A 12,196-nucleotide genomic window follows, 5' to 3' on the forward strand; every position below is an offset into this window, starting at 1 on the left:
CTTAGCCCAGAACAGGCGTAACTATATACAATTAGAACTTAGGACCATATAATGAAGAAAGCAAGATTTGGTTCGTTCAGAGATGCATCAAAATAAGGTCTCGTGGTGTATCCCGTCCTTATCTATCTCAGGCTAACAGGGTAAATAAAAAATGTGTAGGTGCTAGATGATGTCCATATTGTAAACAGATTATCACTACTTAACTTCTTCGGTAAACAAGAAAAGAATACACAAAACTATTCCCAGAATTCCTTTATTAAAATTAAGATTTAAGAAAAAAATGTTTTTGTAAACCTGTTTTCAACTACCTTTTTAGTATCAAAACTACTGATTTTAAGTGCGAAGATTATATGTCTGAGCAGTATTCAGTATGGCATTTACCTAGTCCATCAGTCTGTCAGTCTGTACGCAATATAACATTTACCTAGTCCATCAGTCTGTCAGTCTGTACGCAATATAACATTTACCTAGTCCATCAGTCTGTCAGTCTGTACGCAATATAACATTTACCTAGTCCATCAGTCTGTCAGTCTGTACGCAATATAACATTTACCTAGTCCATCAGTCTGTCAGTCTGTACGCAATATAACATTTACCTAGTCCATCAGTCTGTCAGTCTGTACGCAATATAACATTTACCTAGTCCATCAGTCTGTCAGTCTGTACGCAATATAACATTTACCTAGTCCATCAGTCTGTCAGTCTGTACGCAATATAACATTTAAGAACAAAGAAATACGTAAGGAAAGTTTCATGATTTTTTCGGAACAGCGGAAAGTGTCATGTGTGACTTCATATAAATAGGTCTATTATCCAACTCTTTTTTAGGGGTTTTGTTTCCCACTTCTTCTCTCTTCCTTCCTTTTTAGACGTATTTTTATTACGTCACACATGACATTTTCCGATGTCTCTTTTTTTCTCAAATTTATTTGATTTTAAAAAATGCACTTAAAACTTTTTGTGCTTCGCTAATTATGGATGTTGTCATACTTGTTTTTATCTAATTGAGAAAATTAAAAAAAAATACAGAAAAAGTCTCTTAATTGAATTCTTTCTATATAATTGAACAATTATGAAAGATTATTTTAAAGTTTATTAAAGCTGCACTTGACATTTTTAAGATATGTCCTGAACACAGTTTACCAATTTTGTTAAAAAATGTGCAGAAAGTACATTATTAATTAAGAATTAACTGCTGTGTACCCTAGCATTTATGGAACTCAAAGGGGAGAATGGGCAGAACATAAATTAGAACAAATAAAAGTTTAAATATGAAAATAAAACATCCCGGGACCTATGTGAATCTTCCCTTAAAGGGAGAAACTCAAATAAGTTCAAATAATATTATCTTAAGCTTCAGACAAAAAATATTACCATTTTTTATTACGGGATGGGTAAAATTTTTATAAATATCAGTTTAACATTCCTTATTGTTTCTTGATTATTCTTTTTTTTCGGTGGGATATACAGAAATTCATTAAGGCAGTGTCAAGCCTTTTAGAGGTGAAAACAAGGATGACAACATCCATAAGTAGCGAAGCTCAAATATTATGAATGAATATAGGGTAAAATTTACTATAGAGCAGTGTCATACAATAAGCATTTAAAATGAAAAAATATGTAAAAACAGAAAACCTTTAAAATCACGATAACTTAAAAATCTAGGAATCGATCTAGCACTTAAATTAATAGACAAATCTTAATGAAACTTGATGGAAATATGTAGAATATGAGCATATTCAATCCCTGCTAATTTTAGCCATCAATCCTGAATAAGAATCGAGAAAACAAGAAAACAAAAAATCTAGGAATCGATCTAGCACCCTCATTAATAGACAAATCTTATCAAAACTTCGTGAAAATAAGTAGAATCTAAAATTTATTAATCCCTGAAAATTTCAGCCCTCCATCTTGAAAAGGAATTGAGAAAATCACAAAAACTTGAAAATCTTGGAATCGATCTAGCACCCCAAATAACAGACAGATGGACAAAACAATGTATAGATTAGATGGACATACTTCATAGGAATCTTCACTAAAAATTTCAGCTGTCTATCTTGTATAGGAGCCGAGAAAATCACGTTTCCCCCATAGCGTTACGGACGGACTGACAGACGGACTGACGGACAAAGTGAATTATAGAGTAGCTTCGCTACTAAAAAGCGAGGGTGAATTCTTCATAATAACTTGTATCAAGTGTATTTGTTTCTGTATTTTAAGGATAATTATTTTCATCTATTTCAATCAGTGATCTTATTATCAAATAATTTAATAAAACTAAAACATACAGATGTATCATCCATTGTTGTATGCCATAAGGTCCCCCAAAACAACAACATAAACAAGCGAAAATAATATATAAGGAAAGTATAGATATGAAGAAAGTATTAAGGTTATATTGTACTATATAAATGAACTGATTCATCAAAGAGAATGGACATATAATAAAAGTTGTGTAAAGAAAATGAAAAAGAGTTTTCCATGGTTGGTTCTCTGAAAACCAAAACTGCTTACTGAAATTGCTAAGCTGAAAACAAAAAGTTCTCCAAGGGTTATTAACACCACTTTGGCATATTATTTAACCAATAACAGAAAAAGTTACACTATATCTGTAGGAAAAAAGATAGGGAGGGAGGGGACATTGGGTTGTTAATTACACTAGTTACCAAAGTCTTATAATACAGTTTTCTTATTCGTTGGCTTAACAACCTTAGTAACTTTTATTGAATTTTTATTGGTTGATTCATTTAATTGAGTGTTCAAACGTACCAACCAATCTACAGAAGAGGTATTTTGTTGTACCTTCATTGGGCATGTACATCAATTTATAGGACATTGTCTTATCCCTTTGAATCCCTGGAAAGAGGAAATAAAACTGTCAAAGTAGACCCTACTTCTAGAATGTTATACTGTGAAGTCCGAATGTAAGAGGTCTCTGGGAACCTGTATAGCTAGGATGGGCACAAGCCTGTTGTCTTATGAAAGTTTTTGTAAAAATTTATAAAACCTCAGCAATTTTTCCTTATAGGTGTTCTTACAGAACAGTTAAAAATTAGTTCCAAGTATAGAATTTATATTAGATGGAAACCTAATCACTAAGGTCTAAAATAAAAAAAATGGGAACTTGATGAAACTTATACCCCTCTTTTCTGAAACAATTAAATTTCTTGAAAACAAACTAAAGAATTTTATTTACAGAAAAAAAATTAACTTTTTTCAATAAATTCATCCATTAAATATTTGAGGCTTAAATAATACTCCCTTGCCTGATTAGAAGTAATGTTTTTATTATCAACCGAACCAATTAAGTTCTCTAATTTAGAAGCTCAAATCATCTCCTATGATGGTTTAAGGCTATTTTTAAAAAAAATAAAGTATTTTAAGTCCCTAGCCTAGAACAAAGTAATTGGTTGCAAGAAGAGAAGCATCTATTAAAAAATTTAGTTTAAAAATATTATTACTTTTTAATTTTTTTGTGTGTGGTTAAAACAAGATATTTAGTTGGAATTTAGCAAAATTGTTGTGAGTAGGAAACAAATTAGGGTTTGCAATGCTCCAAATTCCTAGAACCACGCAAAAGATTAAATTTAATGTTGTTAACAAAGTTAAGTTGAGTAAATTGTGCAAACTAAAACAGTTGAATTTATGAATGGAGGCTGGTGCCTTAGGAGAGCAAATTATGAGGTATCTATTTTTTTTAAAAATACTATATTATTGATAATTGCAGGATTCTTATTTTTAGAAGTAAATCAGAAAACTGTTCTTCATACAAAAAAACCCCACAAGAATCGTTGATTTTTAGGAAAAATAGTAAAAAATTTATAAACTGGTATTGTAAAATAAATCGTATTTATGATAAACTTTGATAGAAATAGTAAATTCTAATTTAATTAGAGCAAATAAAACATATTTTTACATTGACTAATAAGTTTTAAAATTTATTTTTGGTTTCTAATTACAATCCATGAAAATCAATATTAGATTGTTCTTCCTCCTAATACACAGTCTCCCATTCATGTATTAAACTAAGGAAAGTCTTAGTAAACAAGATAAATAGAATGCAGTAAGAATTTACAATGTTCTTGTGAGCAAGACTAAGTCAGGGAAGGGGATCAGAATTTACAATGTTCTTGTGAGCAAGACTAAGTCAGGGAAGGGGATCAGAATTTACAATGTTATTGTGAGCAAGACTAAGTCAGGGAAGGGGATCAGAATTTACAATGTTCTTGTGAGCAAGACTAAGTCAGGGAAGGGGATCAGAATTTACATTGGTTGTGTGAACTAGAATAATCAGTGAAGAGGGTCTGAAAGAGATCACAATGTTATATTGAACAAGAATAATCCTGGGAAGAGTATTTATAATATTCTTGTGATCAAGACAAAGTGAGGGAAGTGAAGCAGTAAACATTATCAATGTTCTTGTGAGCAAGAATAATCCAGTGAAGATGACCAGTACGATTTAAAATGTTCTAGAAAGCAAACTAATCTAGGGAAGAGAATCAGAATGAATTTAAGAATATTTAATGTTCTTGGTTGCAAAAATATTACAAGGAAGGGGAATAGAGATAAATTACAAGAATAATCAAGGGAAACAGATTCATATTTGAACAAAAACCAGAAATGCTGATCAATACAAATTAAAACATTCTTGAGATATGCCTTACAAAAAACCTTGGAATGAGGATCTATGATAATAAAACAAGGATGACAACATCCATAAGTAGCAAAGCACAAAAAATATTTATAAGAATATGAAGATTAGTTGTCAAAAACATGTATATTAGGAAAAAAATCACAAAACCTTTTCAACATTTGTTTTTAATTTCTTAATATTTATGTTTTAGTACTATGACTAACAGACTGACGGTCAAAGTACATACTGGATGCTCAAAACAATGGGAAATTTAATTTGATATTTTTAACTACAAAAGTTTTAAAAATCGGACCATAAACACCAAAGTTATGGAAAAATGTGAAAAATACAAAAATAGCCTAAAACCTGCTCAAAGGCAGTCTGACCGTCATAGTTGTTTTCTTGAAACGACAAGAAATTTAATTTTGATACTATAGCTGAAAAATTTTTGGAAATCGGACAATAAACACCAAAGATATAGAGAAAAATGTGAAAAATATAAAAATAGCCTAAAACCTGCTTAAAGGCAGTCTGACCGTCATAGTTTTTTTCTTGAAACGACAAGAAATTTAATTTTGATACTATAGCTGAAAAATTTTTGGAAATCGGACAATAAACACCAAAGATATAGAGAAAAATGTGAAAAATATAAAAATAGCCTAAAATCTGCTTAAAGGCAGTCTGACCGTCATAGTTGTTTCCTTGAAACGACAAGAAATTTAATTTTGATACTATAGCTGAAAAATTTTTGGAAATCGGACCATAAACACCAAAGATATGGAGAAAAATGTGAAAAATACAAAAATAGCCTAAAACCTGCTAAAAAGGGGTCATATCGCCATTGATGTTTTATAGTTAATTGTGCTCCTTTATAATGAGAATGTTGTCACGTTTCCCCCAAAGTAAGACAGACGGACATTTCAAATAATAGAGTAGCTTTGCTACTAAAAAATAAGATAAAAGAATCAATATGTGGGCATAACATTGAAAAAAAATGTTGTTCAGTCTCATATTCTATTTTCTTATACTTCAAAGTAATCTGCACAAAACCCCATTATAAACAAAGTACCATAAAGTAGGTAGAATTCAATTTGTAGTTGTAATAGTCAGGTATATAGCAGGTAAACACTCCTGCAGTATATACATACAAAATACATTTACTTCAGGGAATTTATAATCAAATTTCATCTCAGCTTACAGACTCATATATCTCTTTATAGTAGGGCAGCTGCTCTATGAATAGGGTTCATTTGTCCTTCAAAATTATGACCCTTGTGATAAAAGGCTGTATTATTCTATTCTTTGATAGCAATTAATAATTCAAACAATGTTTTCCTAAACTAAACAACTGCCAATAATTTATATTTTTGAATGAATTTAGAATTAGAAATAGAATGGATTTGTCTAATATATCTCTATGTAGTAAAAGTAAGAATATTCTTGTTCTTGTTTTATCTTCATTTACATTGGATAAAATATATATTTGTTCTTTTTCATCACACACACACAAACAGAATTGCAGAATAAAAGTGAGGAAACAGCCTCATTTGAGTCTGGAATCAATGTATAAACATGCAATTTGATATTCAACATTTGAAGTAAGTGTGGACATAATGTTGAAAAACTTATCTTATGTTAGCAGCAATGCATGGTGATATCTTTTGATCTTCAAATATAATGTAGTTACTAGAAGCATTTGGCAATGAATTATAAATCACAACTTTGAATAATAATGTAATAATTCTGCATTATCTCAATGTTATATTAGAGCATAAATTAATTGTTATGTATTTCAACTAGGGCTTAGCTATTGCAGTTTTAATCACAGGCCACAGATGCCTGTCTGATTATTTTAATCTTCACTTATATCACGGTTTGATTATTGAGATTTAACTCTTGTATTAAAGAAGGTGATCTAAATGTATTAAAATTTAAACAAATCAAACGTTTTATGATACATTTATCCTGAGTTGATAGTGGATTTAACCAAGGCGAGCATGAAGCTTACCTGAAAAAGAGAAAGTAATTAGTTATGGAAACTTTGTCTATGTTAGTTTTGAAAGTAAAAGATTCCATTCCAAAAATGAGACCATTAACAGATGATATTGCTATTGTACTGCACTAAAAATGCCTCTTAATTAACCAGGTAATGATTGAATCTATAACAATCAAGTGTCAAAATTGTTAACTGAATTTTTCTCTATGTCTTCTTTCATTGCCTAACTTATTTTTAGTATCAATCATAATTCTCAAACTACTTATAAAGTTTTTTTAGTGGATTTTCTTTAAAAGCTGAGTGAAGCAACTTCTTTGTTTGTTATTGAAGTTTGTTTAAATTTGTGGAGTGCCTGGTATTGACTAAACTTTACCCATTTCTCCACCCAATTACACCATAAAGATGAAGATATTTTCTAAACTTTACCAAATTACCACATAAACCCAAACAAAATAGTGCTGATAATGTTTCTAAATACACACAGTATATACATGTGTGAATGTATTATATCTTTACCATTCTTTGTACTAAATAAAATATTGCATTAGAGTCTTATTTTAAAATGTACAAATTGTTTTCTTTATGGGGTGATTAATATTATTTTACACCCCCCTTTGCTTGTAGTAGAGCCTAAGCATATTAATCTATGAAATCAACCTGATGCTTTGTGATTTTCTGAATAATGTGAATTTATAGAAAATCTATGCTTTTTTGTAATTGGTTAATATATACAAGTATAACTGGGTTATTAAAAGAGCTGCATTTGATTATATTTATAAAATTAAAATAAATATTACTCTTTACACATATTTATTAGATTTTTCTCTTTTGTAAAGTTTTCCTATTTTCTCTTATTTATTTTGTCAGTACAAACACAAAATTTTAAAAGTCAATTTGATTAAAATATCTAATTTATAAACATATAGATAGATACTAGACAGAACAACAACACAACAGATAAAGTTATTAGAATTATAATTGAATCTGAGTTCAACTTGAAATTTCTTGATATCTGTCCCAATTTAAACTTAGATTCTGGGGATTTTCAGTGAAATTAGTTCTAGAATTGAAACTTTAATTTAGTTTTAATCAATATCAAACATAAAAAAATCATATCACTAAATTTTTACTGAAGTTATTTCTCGAAGTTTGTTGGTATTGATAAACATATGTTTTTAAATCTGCATAGACTGTAATTGTAAATGTACCTCCTTTTTTATGTCAGATGTGCATAACTAAGGTATGCTTTAGCTAATGAATTTTCCCTATTTTTTTTACAATTTACAATTGTTTTTACAGGAAATGTCTTTAAATTAAAGGTATTGTTGTATGTAACAGTCAATCTATATCAATTATTATTGTTATTTTCTCCTTGGCAGATTGGTCAATCCTATTAAATAAATTATTTGCAAAATATGATAATCTTATTCATTCCAGACCTAAACAGTTTGGAATATATCCAAGTATTTATGTTAACAACTTAAGCAAAAACTATATTTTCATGAAGCATAGAAAGCAGGGCTTGGCAGCCAATAGATTTGGAGGTGTCTGGTTGTGTGCAGATTTTTAAAGAATCTGCTTGATTGTTGAAATAAACTTAAGCTGGTGATTAAAATAAGGCATAGCTAACTCTAATAAAAGCTACTTTGGCTGATAAAAAGTACAAAAGTCTATTGCTGCAGATTTTTTTAATAACCAGCCTACATAAATTGGTTTCTTTGTGAATGTGGGTGCATCAACAACATTGTTAAAAAAATGCGGCTTGATTTTGGTTAAATTTTTTTTTTGGGTAGTAAAAAATAATATTGTTTTGGTCTTTTGCTGCGGCTGGCAAAATTAGGACTGAAAACTGCTTCGGCTGCCAAGCCTTGATAAAAGCCCTTGTTCTAAAATCTGTCTGGAATCTATTCAGAGCTCATTTGTACAACATCAACTTTCAGTCCAAAGGATTTCCGAGGAGAACTGGATAGAGCCAACATAGATAAATTAATCTTTATTTTCCCCTTATAATTCAAGTTTCAAACATGTCTTTGGAAGTCCTAACAAACCTGTAAGCTTTTATTTAATTTATTGACATAGATAACAATAACATTTGACAGGAAGATTTTAATTTATTGGAGAAAAAAGCTTTTATATAACTTTGATTGTTCCTCCCCTCCTTGGTATGGATCTATGTTTGCCAATATTGGTAAATGTACACTTCAAAAAAGGGCACTCTGTGCTTTTTCATTCTTTTTAGATGTGTAGCTACCTTCTAACAAGAGAAAATCTTTACTTTTTCTGAAGGCCACTCATCAATTATTAAAAATAAGTAATTCTAATTTGCTACAGTAATTTTGCAAAGTATAAAATCTATAATTGATTATTCACAATGTTTAGTTTTGATTTTTTTAAAAATCTCTTTGAGAAATTAGAATTACCAAATACATACTTTTAAGATTGATATTAGAGGTAGCTGCAAGGTTTTAAAAAGAGTGTCCTATATTCTCAAAAGTGAGATTACATGCCTAAAGCTATTGTAAGTATGTTCACTTACAAGAATATATATTTTTATTGCATGGTTGGAATGTTTTCCTTGCTATAAGGTTTTTGACATCTCTTAGTATTGCTATTTTAATTTCAGACCCTTAAAATCAATTTTGCTGGCTACTTTTTAAAAACACATTTCTATATCTGTAAGAATGGCAATATTTACCAACTAACATAAAAAAAAATGTATAGGTTAGATAATAAATATGTACTCAATTCTTTAAAAATAGTTTTAGAATAAATAAAGTATCTAATTATCTGCTATTCGTTGCAAAGTACAAATGATGTCTGCAAGATTTTTATGTATTGATGAAAGAACAATACAATAAAGAAAATTACAAAATACTTTCCCCATACAGTAAGTTCTACATTATTGTATACCATAGGATAAAATAAAAGTTTATGTACATGCTGAGAATGTTATTCTTAGGCAGTACACAAAATAAAACAAATAAAGAAAAGTTAATTATTTTCAGTGTTTTCCTACTTCTCACAGAAGATGTCAGTTTTACAATATGGCTTTTAAACCAAATGATATCCTAGAAATACCTAAATATTTTCCATTCTCTAACTATTTATATTGCTTAACTAACAAAGCATCAGTAGAAACGATTTTTAACGGCTTTAGTAATGAATTTGTGTCGCGTCAAGATCACTCCCCAGACAACGAGTGGATTTACTACTTGATAAGCCACGAAAGAGGAAGGCTAAAACTCTTTTAGATGAAGAAAAAAATGTGTTTAACTTTACGCTGAAAAATGTATCTGTTTAATGCAATGCCAGCACATAATGCATTGAATAATGAATATGTTTAAATATATGCATATTCTATATACATTTCATAGTTAGGTACGTAAATAGTTTATCATAATTTGACCAATATCACAAAGAAGATGATAAAGTATAGAATTGAAAACCTCAAATATTTATTGGAAAATTGAAGAAAAGTCGCGCTTGTGCAATTAAAATCTTATTATCAACGTAAATAGTATAATTGTCTATTTTGGACAAAACTAAAATAATACTTTTTAAAGAAATTATATCAAAAATGACAATATCATTATTTTTGTTCAAATATTTCTTAGTCAATTTTTTACTTACTTTGTTCATGGTTTTGCACATAGTAAACAGTTTTAATACAATGTGAATGGCCGAATGCCAGCTGTTCTGGCTTTTAGTTAATTATTAAAAAGGGCATCAATTTTAATAATATATAATTTCTGTAATCATGCGATTTTACTAAAAGCCAGAATTACTTTCAGATCTTTCAAAAGTTCCAATTTTATTTCAGAAAAGCCATTCAGAATCTTTTAACTGGATTATATTCTTTATCTTCTTTGAATATCATTTATTCCAAGATTTTTTTAAAAACAAGCTTTAAAAGCGAAGCTCTTTTAACTGTAGGACAAAAAACATTGACTCTTGTACAGTGTCAGAACTAAATAAGCAAAATTATTAGCGCTTCCAAAGCACAGAACTCCATTTACGTATCTGATTGATTTAATACAATTGTTGCTTTCATTTGAAATGTTGCAAATATCTAATTTTGTGTTGTTCCTATTTCTATTTTCAAAATCATACAATTTAACTTTATATAAACAACAATTTATTTTTTGTATTTTCCTTATAAAGTACAAATTGCTTCGTCTATAGCCTTCAAAAAGGATAAGTGTGGTTTCTCAGTTTCAAAGTGACAAAAAAAGATATTTTTTAGGCCTTTTCAAAGGGCAGTTTTGAAATCCCGTTATTTCATAAAAAAAATTAAAATGCCTAGAGAATGGCTTGGAAGATGAATTTAGGTGTTCTGCATATTTCAATTTAAACACATAAGGCCAAAGATATAATATCCCAAAAATCTTTTGTCAAAGTCTACTCTACACCTAGCGCTGGCAGTTGTCTGGATTTTACATCCATACTTAATATATTTATACATGAGTATATGTACATCAGTGTGAGAGTTACTATAAGTGAGACATGCACAAACATACTTGATATTATTAGTAGTAGCGAAGCTAATATGTTAATTTGAAATGTCCTGCTGTATGCTGATTTTCTTAGCTACTATTTAAGATAAACGTCTGATTTTTATGTGGGGATTTTCTTAACCAATAAGCATGCATTTTTTTTCTCTACTTGGTCCGTTGGTCTGTCATACATGCTACAAAAAACATCTATGTTTTTACGTATCTTTCATTGTGCTATCCCTATGTTCTTGCTCTTATCACATTTATGAGGCTCTATGTATTTCATCAATATTCAATACTCAATACTTTTTATTCTAGACAGAGATATGGCATTCACAGATAACTTTTTAACACATATTTTTACTGGAGAAGGATAATTCAAAATTACAGGATATTTTTTTAAATTTTAGTATGCTAACTAAGATGTATGTCTGTCTACAGCTAGGATCTCACCATCCGCTGGACCGATAGGGATATCCTTTTAGTGAAGATTCTTTATAAGTTAAGGGTGAAGTGCGACTAAGGTCTCAAGAGCATGAAAGCTTTAATATAATGTAGTAAGTTTTTTTTATAATAAAATGCGGTAAGGATATTTTTTTAACGATTTTTACGATTAATCTATTTGATCCCTTAGTAATTTTTTTTTGAAACGTGGGAAGTAAAGGGTTAAATTGTACTGCGAAAGATAATCGTTTATTTTAGTTTATCTAACTTTAGATAGGTGGATTTTTTAGTTACTTTTATAAAAAGGGTAGTAAATAATAATTTTTATATTATTTTAGATAGCAAACTTTCTAAACAATTATAAATTAAGCTAAAAATGTAAATAAAATTGTTATTTGTTGTAAAAATTTAACAAAAACATAATTTATGAGAGTAAAATAGAATAAACTTATAATATTATAATTTAAATCTGTAAGATTTATCTATTCAAAAGTCCTGTTATTATTTGTAGAGTTATTACTAGGGGCACAGCTACCAGTATGAGGTATAAACAGGAATGGAGGGGATTTTGCGTTTTGATGAAGAAGTCACCAAAGTTTTATATTACAGTTTTATAATTCATAGGCTTGA

The sequence above is a fragment of the Acartia tonsa genome, chromosome 14 (assembly GCF_053477335.1).
Source record: "Acartia tonsa isolate MP-2025a chromosome 14, ASM5347733v1, whole genome shotgun sequence".
NCBI lineage: Eukaryota > Metazoa > Arthropoda > Copepoda > Calanoida > Acartiidae > Acartia > Acartia tonsa.